Source organism: Taudactylus pleione, unplaced genomic scaffold (assembly GCF_031769625.1).
Source record: "Taudactylus pleione unplaced genomic scaffold, aTauple2 ptg000608l, whole genome shotgun sequence".
NCBI lineage: Eukaryota > Metazoa > Chordata > Amphibia > Anura > Myobatrachidae > Taudactylus > Taudactylus pleione.
In genome coordinates this window covers 2,139,113-2,157,500 of record NW_028285010.1, presented here as the reverse complement: position 1 = coordinate 2,157,500, position 18,388 = coordinate 2,139,113, and the positions used below count along the sequence as shown (strand labels likewise).

At 49.5% G+C, this 18,388-nt stretch overlaps 1 protein-coding gene across 1 annotated transcript in view; it reads left to right on the top strand.

The window, feature by feature from the left end:
• The window catches only part of RRP15 (ribosomal RNA processing 15 homolog), a 91,101-nt gene that overhangs the window by 51,504 nt on the left and 21,209 nt on the right, over nt 1-18,388 (top strand). The window lies entirely within an intron of this gene.

Genomic DNA, 18,388 nt, shown 5'->3' with positions numbered 1-18,388 from the left:
CATTTGTTCCACCGGTATACCAAAGGCATCTATCCCGGCATAGAAGAAATCAGGGTCAAGTGCCTGAAGCCAGGACATGGCGGCTTGGTGACCTTCACCTTCCACCCAGGTGCTTCTGCAGTGCTCCAGGTCAGGGCTGTCGGGAGGATGGTCCAGTACCTCCCAAAGGCCGCACCGGGTGTTATGAAAGGCCGTGCACCAAATCATAACCTGTTTCCGTGACATGACGTTCTCACCATACACGACAAGTTGGCGATGAACTTCAGCTGTGCCCTGTAGATGCAGAAATGTGATCACACTGCGCACCTCAATGTGTGACCATGTTTCCGCCAGCACCGCCATCTTACAGCTGATGTGGGGACAGTATGACTGAGATGAGGCGCAGTGTAATAGCCATGAGGGGAAGCGGTGGTCTATGTACCTGCTCTGGCCTGGGGGGAACTTAGAATAAAAGGGAGAACATTACACACATGAGAGGTCTTGTTGCCCTATTGAACCACCCTCATATATGTATTTTTTACAACATATTTGTTTTAGGATTCTATAAAATAGGAAAAATAATAGGTTTTCATATTTGTAAATAATGCCGGTGCCGCGGTCCCCAGGCTGAGTAGTGACGCCGATGCCGCGGTTCCCAGGCTGAGTAGTGACGCCGATGCCGCGGTTCCCAGGCTGAGTAGTGACGCCGGTGCCGCGGTCCCCAGGCTGAGTAGTGACGCCGGTGTTGCGGTCCCCAGGCTGAGTAGTGACGCCGATGCCGCGGTCCCCAGGCTGAGTAGTGACGCCGATGCCGCGGTCCCCAGGCTGAGTAGTGACGCCGGTGCCGCGGTCCCCAGGCTGAGTAGTGACGCCAATGCCGCGGTCCCCAGGCTGAGTAGTGACGCCGATGCCGCGGTCCCCAGGCTGAGTAGCGAACACCTCGGTTATACAGGGTCACTCTGCTCTTTCCTATAAAGTGTCCATTTATTTCACTTTTCCTGGGAACGTCAGCAGTCGGTATAATGGTCCCAGTGACGTCACCGCGTTTCCTGCCGATGTGTATAAGGACTCGCGCTCGCTCTCTGTCTGCTCAGATGAACGTGTGAATTTTTGGACATTGTTACGAAGTTAAATATTTGCTTTTGTGGGGTTTAACCTCTTAGAACGGGACAAAGCTCCGCTCATGTTACTGTCCTGAGGTTTCATCAGCGGAACATTTTATATAAATAATTTGTCTTTCTGACCATTCAGTAAGGCAGCTGTAATTTACATGGCAGCATTCAGACCATTAACTGTTTAATTGCGCCCAACATCTCTTAGATTGTAAGCTCATATGAACAGGGACATCTGTGAATTCACTATTTGTTTGTTTTCAGCTCCGGTCAGTGTATATCACTGTATAATATGTTGGAGCATTATAAGTAAAGGAAGAGAAGGGGACCTGTACATTCCACATTCTATATTACATCCTCTGCGCTTTATCATTGCTTAATTCTGTCTCTCTGGTTGCGGGGGAGCTATAAGCTCTCAGACACCTCTGTCTCTCCGGCTGCGGGGGAGCTATAAGCCCTCAGACACCTCTGTCTCCGGCTGCGGGGGAGCTATAAGCCCTCAGACACCTCTGTCTCTCCGGCTGCGGGGGAGCTATAAGCTCTCAGACACCTCTGTCTCTCCGGCTGCAGGAGAGCTATAAGCCCTCAGAGACCTCTGTCTCCCCGGCTGCGGGGGGAGCTATAAGCCCTCAGACACCTCTGTCTCTCTGGCTGCGGGGGGAGCTATAAGCCCTCAGACATCTCTGTCTCTCCGGCTGCGGGGGAGCTATAAGCCCTCAGACACCTTTCTATCCGGCTGCGGGGGAGCTATAAGCCCTCAGACACCTCTGTCTCTCCGGCTGCAGGGGAGCTATAAGCTCTGACACCTCTGTCTCTCCGGCTGCAGGGGAGCTATAAGCCCTCAGAGACCTCTGTCTCTCCGGCTGCGGGGGGAGCTATAAGCCCTCAGACACCTCTGTCTCTCCGGCTGCGGGGGGAGCTATAAGCCCTCAGACATCTCTGTCTCTCCGGCTGCGGGGGAGCTATAAGCCCTCAGACACCTGTCTATCCGGCTGCGGGGGAGCTATAAGCCCTCAGACACCTCTGTCTCTCCGGCTGCAGGGGAGCTATAAGCTCTGACACCTCTGTCTCTCCGGCTGCAGGGGAGCTATAAGCCCTCAGACACCTCTGTCTCTCCGGCTGCGGGGGAGCTATAAGCCCTCAGACACCTGTCTCTCCGGCTGCGGGGGAGCTATAAGCCCTCAGACACCTCTTTCTCTCCGGCTGCAGGGGAGCTATAAGCTCTGACACCTCTGTCTCTCCGGCTGCGGGGGAGTTATAAGCCCTCAGACACCTCTGTCTCCGGCTGCGGGGGAGCTATAAGCCCTCAGACACCTCTGTCTCTCCGGCTGCGGGGGAGCTATAAGCTCTCAGACACCTCTGTCTCTCCGGCTGCAGGAGAGCTATAAGCCCTCAGAGACCTCTGTCTCCCCGGCTGCGGGGGGAGCTATAAGCCCTCAGACACCTCTGTCTCTCTGGCTGCGGGGGGAGCTATAAGCCCTCAGACATCTCTGTCTCTCCGGCTGCGGGGGAGCTATAAGCCCTCAGACACCTTTCTATCCGGCTGCGGGGGAGCTATAAGCCCTCAGACACCTCTGTCTCTCCGGCTGCAGGGGAGCTATAAGCTCTGACACCTCTGTCTCTCCGGCTGCAGGGGAGCTATAAGCCCTCAGAGACCTCTGTCTCTCCGGCTGCGGGGGGAGCTATAAGCCCTCAGACACCTCTGTCTCTCCGGCTGCGGGGGGAGCTATAAGCCCTCAGACATCTCTGTCTCTCCGGCTGCGGGGGAGCTATAAGCCCTCAGACACCTGTCTATCCGGCTGCGGGGGAGCTATAAGCCCTCAGACACCTCTGTCTCTCCGGCTGCAGGGGAGCTATAAGCTCTGACACCTCTGTCTCTCCGGCTGCAGGGGAGCTATAAGCCCTCAGACACCTCTGTCTCTCCGGCTGCGGGGGAGCTATAAGCCCTCAGACACCTGTCTCTCCGGCTGCGGGGGAGCTATAAGCCCTCAGACACCTCTTTCTCTCCGGCTGCAGGGGAGCTATAAGCTCTGACACCTCTGTCTCTCCGGCTGCGGGGGAGTTATAAGCCCTCAGACACCTCTGTCTCTCCGGCTGCGGGGGAGCTATAAGCCCTCAGACACCTCTGTCTGACCCCCGGCCTGTTTGCTAATTTCACGATCTTTATCCCAGTATCTGTTTGTTGTTTGGCCCTGGACCATTAGTTATCTCTTGTGCCTAGTAAGTAGGGCCTGTGTAATCACACCTGTGCAATGCAACTGATTCCCTGCCTAAGCCCAAGTAAAGTGTTTTAATAAAGGAGTAACAGGTGATTGTTGGAGTACATGTTAATGCCCAGCCCCCCTCATACCTCCTGCCATACACGCCCCGTGTGTCTCAAGCCTCCTACCCCGCTCCATGTGTGTCTCCAGTTTCCTGCCCTGCTTTCTGCACCCCCTTCCTTCTTCAACCTCTTGCATCTGTTTGTCCATTCCCCCCTCCGCACATGGGGGATCGTACGTGTGGTGTCAGCAGCAGTTGCTGGCAGGTGGAGAAGTGTTGCTGTTTCCAGCAGGCAGCCAGTGAGAGCTATGATTGGAGGCTGATGTTTTATGATCTTACAGATGGATCTATATTGTGACTTGTTTACTTTTTGTGTGTGTGTTCTCCCAATGTGCCAGGGCCACTTTAATATATTCTGCTGAAGCCTCCGTAGATGTTGCCTTCGCATTCTGCATTCTTACATTCTGCATGTTACACAACTGACCACTGTAAATAAAACAGCTGTGCGCAGTGCAGAGGAACTCGCTGCTCTCCTGAGGCCGCAGCCCTGGACAAGCTGTGCTGTGAAAATGTCCTCGGGACGAGTGCATCATAGGCTTTGGGGGTCTCTTGGCAGCGAGCGGCTCCTCTGCTCAGCTAATGCTGCTGATAATGGGCACGTTTCTCACCCTCCTGGGATACGAAAATGGGTAATGTTCCCCTGATGGCGCGGAGCCCCCGCTGTCGCAGTCTTGCTGTTTGCACTTTGATGTGAGCGGACGGAAAGCACTTGGACCTCTTCTAGCTCTGCGGCTCTATCTAAGTGCTTTCCCTATGCCAGTAAGCCGTACTTCATCCAATTACCACATAAACAGATTGCCATATGGTTTGTGTTTGTGCGTATTCCGGCCGTGTAGGATAGCACTAAGCCGTTCGGTATTTTATATATCTCACTGACAGAGATGCTGATCTGTAGAAGTGACTTTAGATCTGTAATAACGCTGGGGGAGAACTTGTAACGTCTTTAAGCGTTTTGATTACGTATATCTGTTGGTGTAGGCCGTACCCCCTGGCGGCTCTTACTATAATGTATGGCTTCATCTCCCTGGCTTCCGTCCCTGTTTCCCAGCCTTGCCTTTATAGGTGCTGGCAATGTTTGTTTTTATTGCCCGGGGCGACACGCTCTACGTTGGATCCATGGAGTAACTTTGTGCTGTTTCCCGCAGCAACAGAGATTAACACATTTCCCAGATGAAAAGTGGTGACAGAAGTTACATGCCCGGTAAGAACCGCTGGAAGGCGGCGTGGACTTGCGCACAAGCCATGATGATGAATTCATCTGTAGGTGGAAAATGTGTTTTAATTTTTTTTATTTTTTTATTAAAACTTTAACTTTTCTGTTATTGGGGAACATTTTTGAAAACCGATGCATAGAGAAAGGTGGTGTTGTCCACAGCAACCGGTCAGATAGCAGCTCGGTTTTTCTAGTTCAGTTTAACAATTAGATGTTCAGTGTTTTCAGTATTGAAAAAGCAGGTTAAGCTGCCATTTACTAATATATATCCGATGCTGTGTGTACTACTGAGCTGCGTAATATACACAAGGTACCTGGGATACATATGCTATAACCAGAGCCTATTACTGAGCTGCGTAATATACACAAGGTACCTGGGTTACATATGCTATAACCAGAGCCTCTTACTGAGCTGCGTAATATACACAAGGTACCTGGGATACATATGCTATAACCAGAGCCTCTTACTGAGCTGCGTAATATACACAAGGTTCCTGGGATACATATGCTATAACCAGAGCCTCTTAATGAGCTGCGTAATATACACAAGGTACCTGGGATACATATGCTATAACCAGAGCCTCTTACTGAGCTGTGTAATATACACAAGGTACCTGGGTTACATATGCTATAACCAGAGCCTCTTACTGAGCTGTGTAATATACACAAGGTACCTGGGATACATATGCTATAACCAAGGCCTCTTACTGAGCTGTGTAATATACACAAGGTTCCTGGGATACATATGCTATAACCAGAGCCTCTTACTGAGCTGCGTAATATACACAAGGTACCTGGGATACATATACTATAACCAGAGCCTCTTAATGAGCTGCGTAATATACACAAGGTACCTGGGATACATATGCTATAACCAGAGCCTCTTACTGAGCTGCGTAATATACACAAGGTACCTGGGATACATATACTATAACCAGAGCCTCTTAATGAGCTGCGTAATATACACAAGGTACCTGGGATACATATGCTATAACCAGAGCCTCTTACTGAGCTGCGTAATATACACAAGGTACCTGGGATACATATGCTATAACCAGAGCCTCTTACTGAGCTGCGTAATATACACAAGGTACCTGGGATACATATGCTATAACCAAGGCCTCTTACTGAGCTGTGTAATATACACAAGGTACCTGGTATACATATGCTATAACCAGAGCCTCTTACTGAGCTGTGTAATATACACAAGGTACCTGGGATACATATGCTATGACCAGAGCCTCTTACTGAGCTGCGTAATATACACAAGGTACCTGGGATACATATGCTATAACCAGAGCCTCTTACTGAGCTGCGTAATATACACAAGGTTCCTGGGATACATATGCTATAACCAGAGCCTATTACTGAGCTGCGTAATATACACAAGGTACCTGGGATACATATGCTATAACCAGAGCCTCTTACTGAGCTGCGTAATATACACAAGGTACCTGGGATACATATGCTATAACCAGAGCCTCTTACTGAGCTGCGTAATATACACAAGGTTCCTGGGATACATATGCTATAACCAGACCCTCTTACTGAGCTGCGTAATATACACAAGGTACCTGGGTTACATATGCTATAACCAAGGCCTCTTTCTGAGCTGTGTAATATACACAAGGTACCTGGGATACATATGCTATAACCAGAGCCTCTTACTGAGCTGCGTAATATACACAAGGTACCTGGGATACATATGCTATAACCAGAGCCTCTTACTGAGCTGCGTAATATACACAAGGTACCTGGGATACATATGCTATAACCAGAGCCTCTTACTGAGCTGCGTAATATACACAAGGTACCTGGGTTACATATGCTATAACCAAGGCCTCTTACTGAGCTGCGTAATATACACAAGGTACCTGGGTTACATATGCTATAACCAAGGCCTCTTACTGAGCTGCGTAATATACACAAGGTACCTGGGTTACATATGCTATTACCAAGGCCTCTTACCTGGGCTGCATAATATACACAAGGTACCTGGGATACATATGCTATAACCAGAACCTCTAACTGCGCTGCGTAATATACACAAGGTACCAGGGATACATATGCTATAACCAGAGCCTCTTACTGAGCTGTGTAATATACACAAGGTACCTGGGATACATATGCTATAACCAGAGCCTTTTACTGAGCTGCGTAATATACACAAGGTACCTGGGATACATATGCTATAACCAGAGCCTTTTACTGAGCTGCGTAATATACACAAGGTACCTGGGATACATATGCTATAACCAGAGCCTCTTACTGAGCTGCGTAATATACACAAGGTACCTGGGATACATATGCTATAACCAGAGCCTCTTACTGAGCTGCGTAATATTCACAAGTTACCTGGGATACATATGCTATAACCAAGGCCTCTTACTGAGCTGTGTAATATACACAAGGTACCTGGGATAGATATGCTATAACCAGAGCCTCTTACTGAGCTGTGTAATATACACAAGGTACCTGGGATAGATATGCTATAACCAGAGCCTCTTACTGAGCTGTGTAATATACACAAGGTACCTGGGATACATATGCTATGACCAGAGCCTCTTACTGAGCTGCGTAATATACACAAGGTACCTGGGATACATATGCTATAACCAGAGCCTCTTACTGAGCTGCGTAATATACACAAGGTACCTGGGATAGATATGCTATAACCAGAGCCTCTTACTGAGCTGCGTAATATACACAAGGTACCTGGGATACATATGCTATAACCAGAGCCTCTTACTGAGCTGCGTAATATTCACAAGTTACCTGGGATACATATGCTATAACCAAGGCCTCTTACTGAGCTGTGTAATATACACAAGGTACCTGGGATAGATATGCTATAACCAGAGCCTCTTACTGAGCTGTGTAATATACACAAGGTACCTGGGATAGATATGCTATAACCAGAGCCTCTTACTGAGCTGTGTAATATACACAAGGTACCTGGGATACATATGCTATAACCAGAGCCTTTTACTGAGCTGTGTAATATACACAAGGTACCTGGGATACATATGCTATAACCAGAGCCTCTTACTGAGCTGCGTAATATACACAAGGTACCTGGGATAGATATGCTATAACCAGAGCCTCTTACTGAGCTGCGTAATATACACAAGGTACCTGGAATACATATGCTATAACCAGAGCCTCTTACTTCTCTGCAGCAGCTGTCATGTTGGGGCAGGGTGGAAACAGTGACTGACAGCTTGACAGACTTGCTGTGCAGAAGTGCTCTGTGTGTGTATAGGGGACAGGACCAGTGATGTCACAGCACTACAGACATGCAGGGGTCAGGACCAGTGATGTCACAGCACTACAGACATGCAGGTCGCAGGACCAGTGACGTCACAGCACTACAGACATGCAGGGGACAGGACCAGTGATGTCACAGCACTGCAAACATGCAGGGGACAGGACCAGTGATGTCACAGCACTACAGACATGCAGTGGGCAGGACCAGTGATGTCACAGCACTGCAAACATGCAGGGGACAGGACCAGTGATGTCACAGCACTACAGACATGCAGGGGGCAGGACCAGTGATGTCACAGCACTACAGACATGCAGGGGGCAGGACCAGTGATGTCACAGCACTACAGACATGCAGGGGGCAGAACCAGTGACGTCACAGCACTACAGAGATGCAGGGGGCAGGACCAGTGATGTCACAGTAGTGCAGACATGCAGGGGACAGGACCAGTGACGTCACAGCACTACAGACATGCAGGGGGCAGGACCAATGATGTCACAACACTACAGACATGCAGGGGGCAGGACCAGTGATGTCATAGTAGTGCAGACATGCAGGGGACAGGACCAGTGATGTCACAGCACTACAGACATGCAAGGGACAGGACCAGTGATGTCACAGTAATGCAGATATACAGGGGACAGGACCAGTGATGTCACAGCACTACAGACATGCAGGTCGCAGGACCAGTGACGTCACAGCACTACAGACATGCAGGGGGCAGGACCAGTGATGTCACAGCACTACAGACATGCAGGGGGCAGGACCAGTGATGTCACAGCACTACAGACATGCAGGGGGCAGAACCAGTGACGTCACAGCACTACAGAGATGCAGGGGGCAGGACCAGTGATGTCACAGCACTACAGACATGCAGGGGGCAGGACCAATGATGTCACAACACTACAGACATGCAGGGGGCAGGACCAGTGATGTCACAGTAGTGCAGACATGCAGGGGACAGGACCAGTGATGTCACAGCCCTACAGGCATGCAGGGGACAGGACCAGTGATGTCACAGTAATGCAGATATACAGGGGACAGGACCAGTGATGTCACAGCACTACAGACATGCAGGGGGCAGGACCAGTGATGTCACAGCACTACAGACATGCAGGGGACAGGACCAGTGATGCCACAGCACTGCAGACATGCAGGGGACAGGACCAGTGATGTCACAGCACTACAGACATGCAGGGGGCAGGACCAGTGATGTCACAGTACTACAGACATGCTGGGTGCAGGACCAGTGATGTCACAGCACTACAGACATGCAGGGGGCAGGACCAGTGATGTCACAGCACTACAGACATGCAGTGGGCAGGACCAGTGATGTCACAGCACTACAGACAAGCATTGAGCTTGGCCAGTGATGTCATAGCAGTAAAGATCATTGACTCCTGGGGGTAAACTTACTAAAGTGAGAGGTTTTAAAAGTGATGTTGCCCATAGCAGCCAATCAGATTCTACTTAAAATTTAACTAGCACCTTCTAGAAGATGATAGCTAGAATCTGGTTGCTATGGGCAACATCACTTCTAAAACTCACTTCTGAAAACTCTCACTTTAGTAAATTTATCCCTTGGTCTTTCTTGGCCGTTCTGAGATCACATTAGGATGCTGTAATGTATCATGGCGCATCCTCGCCTTTATTCCCAGGATGCATTGGTTTATAAAGGCTTCCCTTAGAATTCCTGTGTCCCATAAAGGCACAACCCTGATAAATTGGGGAGTGGGCTGATGATTGGAGTCGGCCTCTCATTCTTCATCTGTCGCCCATAGGCTGATTTCAGCCACAGGACTCTTATTTTTTTCATTGCACATTGTCTGGAAGTACTGCAGCGATGGTAATGCATACTTCTGCTGAAATAATCTGTGCTGCTGTCACCATTCCAATGCAGTAATGGCTCTATCCCTGCCCAGTGCAGTACTTAGGGACCTATGAAGTGGTAAGATGCTGTAATTCTGGCCACCCATGTGACCATGATGCAGTGCCCGTTCCTGCTGCGTGGCCTCTTCTCCTCCGCGCGGTGCCAGCTCATCTGCGCGCTCATGTTCCTCGTCGCACCTTGAAAGAGTTTATGACAAATTTTGCTTTTGGATTTCATTAACTTTTGGTTTTCCAATCGCTGCTTCACATCTCCAGGCAGTAGTGCCCGGCCGCCCTGCCATCAGGATCTCATTAGGATGAATAAGCCGCCTGGTGCGGCACTGGAGGTATTGTGCTGGCACGCTGTATTACTTGTCTAGAATTAATGGTAATAGAGGGCTCTCAGCAGTGACAGCTCCGAGCTTCATTTCTGCTGCTTTTCATCATATTTATCCCTTCTCCTCAGTAAAGCGAATTACCAGAAGCGCCCTTCACACGGGTACATGGAGCCACCCAAGGTTTTACATTTGGCATCACACATATGGTGTTTCTATGGAGCAAGCGATCTTTATTTCAGCGCAAGCATCCAGTCAGTGCGGACACCCTGATGGTGGGAAAACCTGTGCCCCCTATTCTGTAATGTATAAAGTTATTACCCACCTCCCCTCTGACGTTTTCTCACAATTTATTGTCCCCTGAAAGTCTAATGGCTTCTGCCACAGCAGTGTGATTGGCCTAGCCAAGTGACTGGGAAATGTGATTGGCCAGTTACTAGCTCGGTGTCTGTGTACAGGGATTGGCCAGTTACTAGCTCAGGGTCTGTGTACAGTGATTGGCCAGTTACTAGCTCAGTGTCTGTGTACAGGGATTGGCCAGTTACTAGCTCGGCGTCTGTGTACAGTGATTGGCCAGTTACTAGCTCGGTGTCTGTGTACAGGGATTGGCCAGTTACTAGCTCAGGGTCTGTGTACAGGGATTGGCCAGTTACTAGCTCAGTGTATGTGTACAGTGATTGGCCAGTTACTAGATCGGGGTCTGTGTACAGTGATTGGCCAGTTACTAGCTCAGTGTCTGTGTACAGGGATTGGCCAGTTACTAGCTCAGTGTATGTGTACAGGGATTGGCCAGTTACTAGCTCAGTGTCTGTGTACAGGGATTGGCCAGTTACTAGCTCGGTGTCTGTGAACAGTGATTGGCCAGTTACTAGCTCAGTGTCTGTGTACAGGGATTGGCCAGTTACTAGCTCGGCGTCTGTGTACAGTGATTGGCCAGTTACTAGCTCGGTGTCTGTGTACAGGGATTGGCCAGTTACTAGCTCAGGGTCTGTGTACAGGGATTGGCCAGTTACTAGCTCAGTGTATGTGTACAGGGATTGGCCAGTTACTAGCTCAGGGTCTGTGTACAGGGATTGGCCAGTTACTAGCTCAGTGTATGTGTACAGGGATTGGCCAGTTACTAGCTCAGGGTCTGTGTACAGTGATTGGCCAGTTACTAGCTCGGGGTCTGTGTACAGGGATTGGCCAGTTACTAGCTCAGTGTATGTGTACAGTGATTGGCCAGTTACTAGCTCGGGGTGTCTGTGTACAGTGATTGGCCAGTTACTAGCTCGGTGTCTGTGTAAAGGGATTGGCCAGTTACTAGCTCGGGGTCTGTGTACAGTGATTGGCCAGTTACTAGCTCGGTGTCTGTGTACAGGGATTGGCCAGTTACTAGCTCGGTGTCTGTGTACAGTGATTGGCCAGTTACTAGCTCAGGGTGTGTACAGTGATTGGCCAGTTACTAGCTCGGTGTCTGTGTACAGGGATTGGCCAGTTACTAGCTCGGTGTCTGTGTACAGGGATTGGCCAGTTACTAGCTCGGTGTCTGTGTACAGGGATTGGCCAGTTACTAGCTTGGTGTATGTGTACAGTGATTGGCCAGTTACTAGCTCGGTGTCTGTGTACACGGATTGGCCAGTTACTAGCTCGGTGTCTGTGTACAGGGATTGGCCAGTTACTAGCTCGGTGTCTGTACAGGGATTGGCCAGTTACTAGCTCGGTGTCTGTGTACACGGATTGGCCAGTTACTAGCTCGGGGTCTGTGTGCAGTGATTGGCCAGTTACTAGCTCGGTGTCTATGTACAGGGATTGGCCAGTTAGTAGCTCGGTGTCTATGTACAGGGATTGGCCAGTTACTAGCTCAGGGTCTGTGTACAGTGATTGGCCAGTTACCAGCTCGGTGTCTGTGTACAGGGATTGGCCAGTTACCAGCTCGGTGTCTGTGTACAGTGATTGGCCAGTTACTAGCTCGGTGTCTGTGTACAGTGATTGGCCAGTTACTAGCTCGGTGTATGTGTACAGTGATTGGCCAGTTACTAGCTCGGTGTCTGTGTACAGGGATTGGCCAGTTACTAGCTCAGGGTGTGTGTACAGGGATTGGCCAGTTACTAGCTCTGTGTCTGTGTACACGGATTGGCCAGTTACTAGCTCGGGGGGTGTGTACAGTGATTGGCCAGTTACTAGCTCGGTGTCTATGTACAGGGATTGGCCAGTTACTAGCTCGGTGTCTATGTACAGGGATTGGCCAGTTACTAGCTCAGGGTCTGTGTACAGTGATTGGCCAGTTACTAGCTCGGTGTCTGTGTGCAGTGATTGGCCAGTTACTAGCTCGGGTGTCTGTGTACAGGGATTTGCCAGTTACTAGCTCCGGTGTCTGTGTACAGGGATTGGCCAGTTACTAGCTCGGTGTCTGTGTACAGGGATTGGCCAGTTACTAGATCGGTGTCTGTACAGGGATTGGCCAGTTACTAGCTCGGTGTCTGTGTACACGGATTGGCCAGTTACTAGCTCGGGGTCTGTGTACACGGATTGGCCAGTTACTAGCTCGGGGTCTGTGTACAGGGATTGGCCAGTTACTAGCTCGGTGTCTGTGTACAGTGATTGGCCAGTTACTAGCTCAGGGTGTGTACAGTGATTGGCCAGTTACTAGCTCGGTGTATGTGTACAGTGATTGGCCAGTTACTAGCTCGGTGTCTGTGTACAGTGATTGGCCAGTTACTAGCTCTGTGTCTGTGTACACGGATTGGCCAGTTACTAGCTCTGTGTCTGTGTACACGGATTGGCCAGTTACTAGCTCGGGGTATGTGTACAGTGATTGGCCAGTTACTAGCTCGGGGTATGTGTACAGTGATTGGCCAGTTACTAGCTCGGTGTCTGTGTACAGGGATTGGCCAGTTACTAGCTCGGTGTCTGTGTACAGTGATTGGCCAGTTACTAGCTCGGTGTCTGTGTACAGTGATTGGCCAGTTACTAGCTCGGGGTCTGTGTACAGTGATTGGCCAGTTACTAGCTCGGGGTATGTGTACAGGGATTGGCCAGTTACTAGCTCGGGGTATGTGTACACGGATTGGCCAGTTACTAGCTCGGTGTCTGTGTACAGGGATTGGCCAGTTACTAGCTCGGTGTCTGTGTACAGGGATTGGCCAGTTACTAGCTCGGTGTCTGTGTACAGGGATTGGCCAGTTACTAGCTCTGTGTCTGTGTACACGGATTGGCCAGTTAGTAGCTCGGGGTCTGTGTACAGGGATTGGCCAGTTACTAGCTCGGTGTCTGTGTACAGGGATTGGCCAGTTACTAGATCGGTTTCTGTACAGGGATTGGCCAGTTACTAGCTCAGGGTCTGTGTACAGGGATTGGCCAGTTACTAGCTCGGTGTCTGTGTACAGGGATTGGCCAGTTACTAGCTCGGTGTCTGTGTACAGTGATTGGCCAGTTACTAGCTCGGTGTCTGTGTACAGTGATTGGCCAGTTACTAGATCGGTGTCTGTGTACAGGGATTGGCCAGTTACTAGCTCGGTGTCTTACAGTGATTGGCCAGTTACTAGATCGGTGTCTGTGTACAGGGATTGGCCAGTTACTAGCTCGGTGTCTGTGTACAGGGATTTGCCAGTTACTAGCTCGGTGTCTGTGTACAGGGATTGGCCAGTTACTAGCTCGGTGTCTGTGTACAGGGATTGGCCAGTTACTAGCTCGGTGTCTGTGTACAGGGATTGGCCAGTTACTAGCTCGGTGTCTGTGTACAGGGATTGGCCAGTTACTAGCTCGGTGTCTGTGTACAGGGATTGGCCAGTTACTAGCTTGGTGTCTGTGTACAGTGATTGGCCAGTTACTAGCTCGGTGTCTGTGTACAGTGATTGGCCAGTTACTAGCTCGGGGTCTGTGTACAGGGATTGGCCAGTTACTAGCTCGGGTGTCTGTGTACAGTGATTGGCCAGTTACTAGATCGGTGTCTGTGTACAGTGATTGGCCAGTTACTAGATCGGTGTCTGTGTACAGGGATTGGCCAGTTACTAGCTTGGTGTCTGTGTACAGGGATTGGCCAGTTACTAGCTCGGGTGTCTGTGTACAGTGATTGGCCAGTTACTAGCTCTGTGTCTGTGTACAGGGATTGGCCAGTTACTAGCTCGGTGTCTGTGTACAGGGGATTGGCCAGTTACTAGCTCGGTGTCTGTGTACAGTGACTGGCTAACAGAATTCATGGGGCCCTTTGGAATCGACCCAGATAAGCGTCCACATTAGTCACTGAAGATATTTTCCCCCACCCCACTGGCACCCTTAGGATAGTGGCAGCCTTTCTGCTGTCCTGGCTTTAGGCAATGCCTCCGTAGAGTTCATTCTGGCACCCTGCACCTGTCACAGTCTGTGCAGTTCCTCTGTCCTGCCTGGGGTGTTGCTCTCTGCTCTGGTGCTTCTAGCACACTCTGGTCTATATAAAAGCAGTTTGTTGCATCAACTGAGTGTGCTAGAGGCACCAGAGCAGGGAGCGACACCCCAGGCAGGACAGAGGAACTACACAGACTGTGACAGGTGCAGGGTGCTAGAATGAACACTGCCTCCACTCTTGTGATCAATGCCCACACTCCCTGGCTGGCAGACTATCCCGTAACTTGGGTGGCACATTGCATAGACTGGGATTCTCCTTTAATGTGTATTTATCATCATAAATCGTTTAACCTCGGTCTCCTTCATTGTATTTGGCATAATAGAATTGCGGATTATCCAGTAACTTGTTTCATCCTTCTCGGTACTCTTCAGTGCAGGATATGACTCTGCCGCGCGGCACGAGACTGCCTGTCCTGCTCTGAAAGCCCTGCGGGTAACAAACCGCCATGTACGTGCCACTACACAGGCGGATATTCTGCTTATTATCTCTATGGAGTGTGGCGTAAACACATCCCTGACTTTCCCATTATTCCAATGAGACGATCACTTGCATTGCGGTAAATGTAATCGCCCTGATTTGTGTACCCTCGCTGTGCGCCATGCCGTGCGTCCGTCCCTCCTGTCATTATTCTGTTGTGAAGATTTCTTTCCCTGAGCTATTGTGGAGGACGTGCGCTGCGCCTGGCACAGACGGGCATTATCTCTCTGCGTTAGCGTGGCTCTGCAGTAAACGCTTACAGCGTACTGTTCGTGCGCTGTCCGGATTTCTCAGCCATAAGCTTCTGATGAATATTTTCTTTATGTCCTCCCTCCTTCACCCCCAAGTGAGATATAGAGGCCATCGCTCGCCCATATGGAGTGAATTATATTTGGGAAGGAGGCCAGCTCTGTTCCTTTCATATCTTCCTCTGGTTATTAAGGTTATTGCGTTATCCTTGTTCAACCTATTAAATAGTTTTTGTCGTCGTCTTTCCCGGGGTCTTTGCGCTGTCCGGGTCTCTGGGCAGCAGCGTGTAATTTACTTCTGCTCCTCGGGGAAGAGGCGGATGAGATGAAATACATAGGTTCTGGCGAGGCTTGTTCGCCAAGCTCCACGCTCCCGGAATCAAATGTACGCGTTTGATGTTGCCTCCATGGGTGAGGTGTACGTTCCTTTCAGCGTGCAATGCTCTTACTCCAAATACACTGCCCCTGGTCGCCCCTTTACCGATGATTTGCTTCTAAGCTACTGAGAAACATCTGTCTAATCCTAAATTCCGCTGCACGACTCCGATGGCGCGGTAGTTTGCACATGGCTTCCTCTTATGTCGCTAACGTGCGGCGGTTGCAGCCATTGGATGTACCAGTACACATGAGGCGTCACGCCCTCAATGATGTCACTGGCGCCTTATGCATTTGTCGGCTGCATTTTAATGGATATTTGCTCCATTCGCAAAACGTCCGCAGATCCATTTAATAACCGTAATATCGGAAGCTTTTTTATGGTAATGAGCTGAGTAGTCTGGAACCCTGGTAAGTAAATAAGTGAGAAGCTTCTCTGACGTAAGAGGGTGCTATGCACGACGCCCATACTGTATATCCTAAATGTGTGGAGGGGTGTTGTGTTAGCTGTGACTGTCCAAGACTTTCTGCGCCCAGTGACGCAGACGTTGACCATTGTACTGAATATCTACTTCACGGCCAGTTACCGAACAGGTTTGGAAGCGGTGACATTGTAGGCGTGCTATACCTAGCGTAATTCACTGCGCTTGTAGGCACAGAGGCCCAGATCCCGACCTGATGAGATGTGGATGAGTACCATAGATGGCCGCATGTCATGTTTTATAAATACCAGCTGTAACGTTAGGGGAGTACCCACGCTGGTAACCCACCGCCTCTGACTGCGCTAATGTATACCTGTCTGGATGTGGCAGTGGGTGGCATGCCGGTCTCTGGGGAATGGGTGGGAATCTCCGAGGGGAACAGGTTACTGATGACTGGCATTCCACGTACATGAAGAATGCAGAATTGCTGAATAGATGGGATTACCATTCATTGTCTGGTCTATTTACACAGCACTTGTACATGTAACCCATAAACAATGCACCTTGTACTCCCGGCTCCAGCAAATAGACACAGCTAAATAAATACACAAACACACACTACCGTGTGTGGTCTGCCCTAGTCCCCTAATTATACAGTATCTGCACAAGTGCTTCACCCTCTGGTGAATTCATTTCTTCAGTTGTCTTTATGAAGTATGTAAAGTGTTACTAGGAATTAGTGGCATTAATGAGACATGAGGCACCAAGTCTCTCTCTCTCATGCCACACGGATATCGCCAGCCATTACATCATGCAGCGTTACTAGGAATTAGTGGCATTAATGAGACATGAGGTACCAAGTCTCTCTCTCATGCCTCACGGATATCGCCAGCCGTTACATCATGCAGCGTTACTAGGAATTAGTGGCATTAATGAGACATGAGGCACCAAGTCTCTCTCTCTCTCTCATGCCACACGGATATCGCCAGCCATTACATCATGCAGCGTTACTAGGAATTAGTGGCATTAATGAGACATGAGGCACCAAGTCTCTCTCTCATGCCTCACGGATATCGCCAGCCGTTACATCATGCAGCGTTACTAGGAATTAGTGGCATTAATGAGACATGAGGCACCAAGTCTCTCTCTCTCATGCCACACGGATATCGCCAGCCGTTACATCATGCAGCGTTACTAGGAATTAGTGGCACTAATGAGACATGAGGCACCAAGTCTCTCTCTCATGCCTCACGGATATCGCCAGCCGTTACATCATGCAGCGTTACTAGGAATTAGTGGCACTAATGGGACATGAGGCACCAAGTCTCTCTCTCATGCCTCACGGATATCGCCAGCCGTTACATCATGCAGCGTTACTAGGAATTAGTGGCATTAATGAGGCACCAAGTCTCTCTCATGCCTCACGGATATCGCCAGCCGTTACATCATGCAGCGTTACTAGGAATTAGTGGCATTAATGAGACATGAGGCACCAAGTCTCTCTCTCATGCCTCACAGATATCGCCAGCTGTTACATCATGCAGCGTTACTAGGAATTAGTGGCATTAATGAGACATGAGGCACCAAGTCTCTCTCATGCCTCACGGATATCGCCAGCCGTTACATCATGCAGCGTTACTAGGAATTAGTGGCATTAATGAGACATGAGGCACCAAGTCTCTCTCTCATGCCTCACAGATATCGCCAGCCGTTACATCATGCAGCGTTACTAGGAATTAGTGGCATTAATGAGACATGAGGCACCAAGTCTCTCTCTCATGCCTCACAGATATCGCCAGCTGTATCGATGTGTGGCTGCTAATTGTCTGTTGTGTTACTGGAATACATATAGTCCTGAATAAGTCCTTTTAGTCATAGTAATTACATTATACTGCACACATTCTCCATATGAGCCCTATTTATATAAAAACAACTAGTAATAAGATAAGTCCGGGGTACTTGTCCTTTATTACCCATTTATAATGAAAGTCGTTAGTGCCATGGAAGCCGGCAGTGTACTGATTGCCTTTATACCATTATATTATTACAGAAGTCACGTACATACTTGTATGATTTTCCCCCAGTATTTGTTCCTCCTAGGTCATCGCTGTGTTATACGTATCTGCTGTGTACTTTAGCTGTTGTAAGATTTATTTTCTCCTTACCGGCTTGTTCGTGTAAATCGCGTGTCGTTTATTTGGTGCATAAAGTACAAATGTAAGTGTAGGCTAGCATTATCTCAGCCCATTACTGCTACACCCCAGTGCCCGGAGCAGAGCTGGAATCCCCAGGATATAGCATTGCTGCACCCTTAGATACGTTTGCCAGTAAATCAGGGCTGGTGACCTAGAGCGCGTTACACCATTTAATAATGGTGCAGATTGTGCTGCCTCAGTCTACTGAAT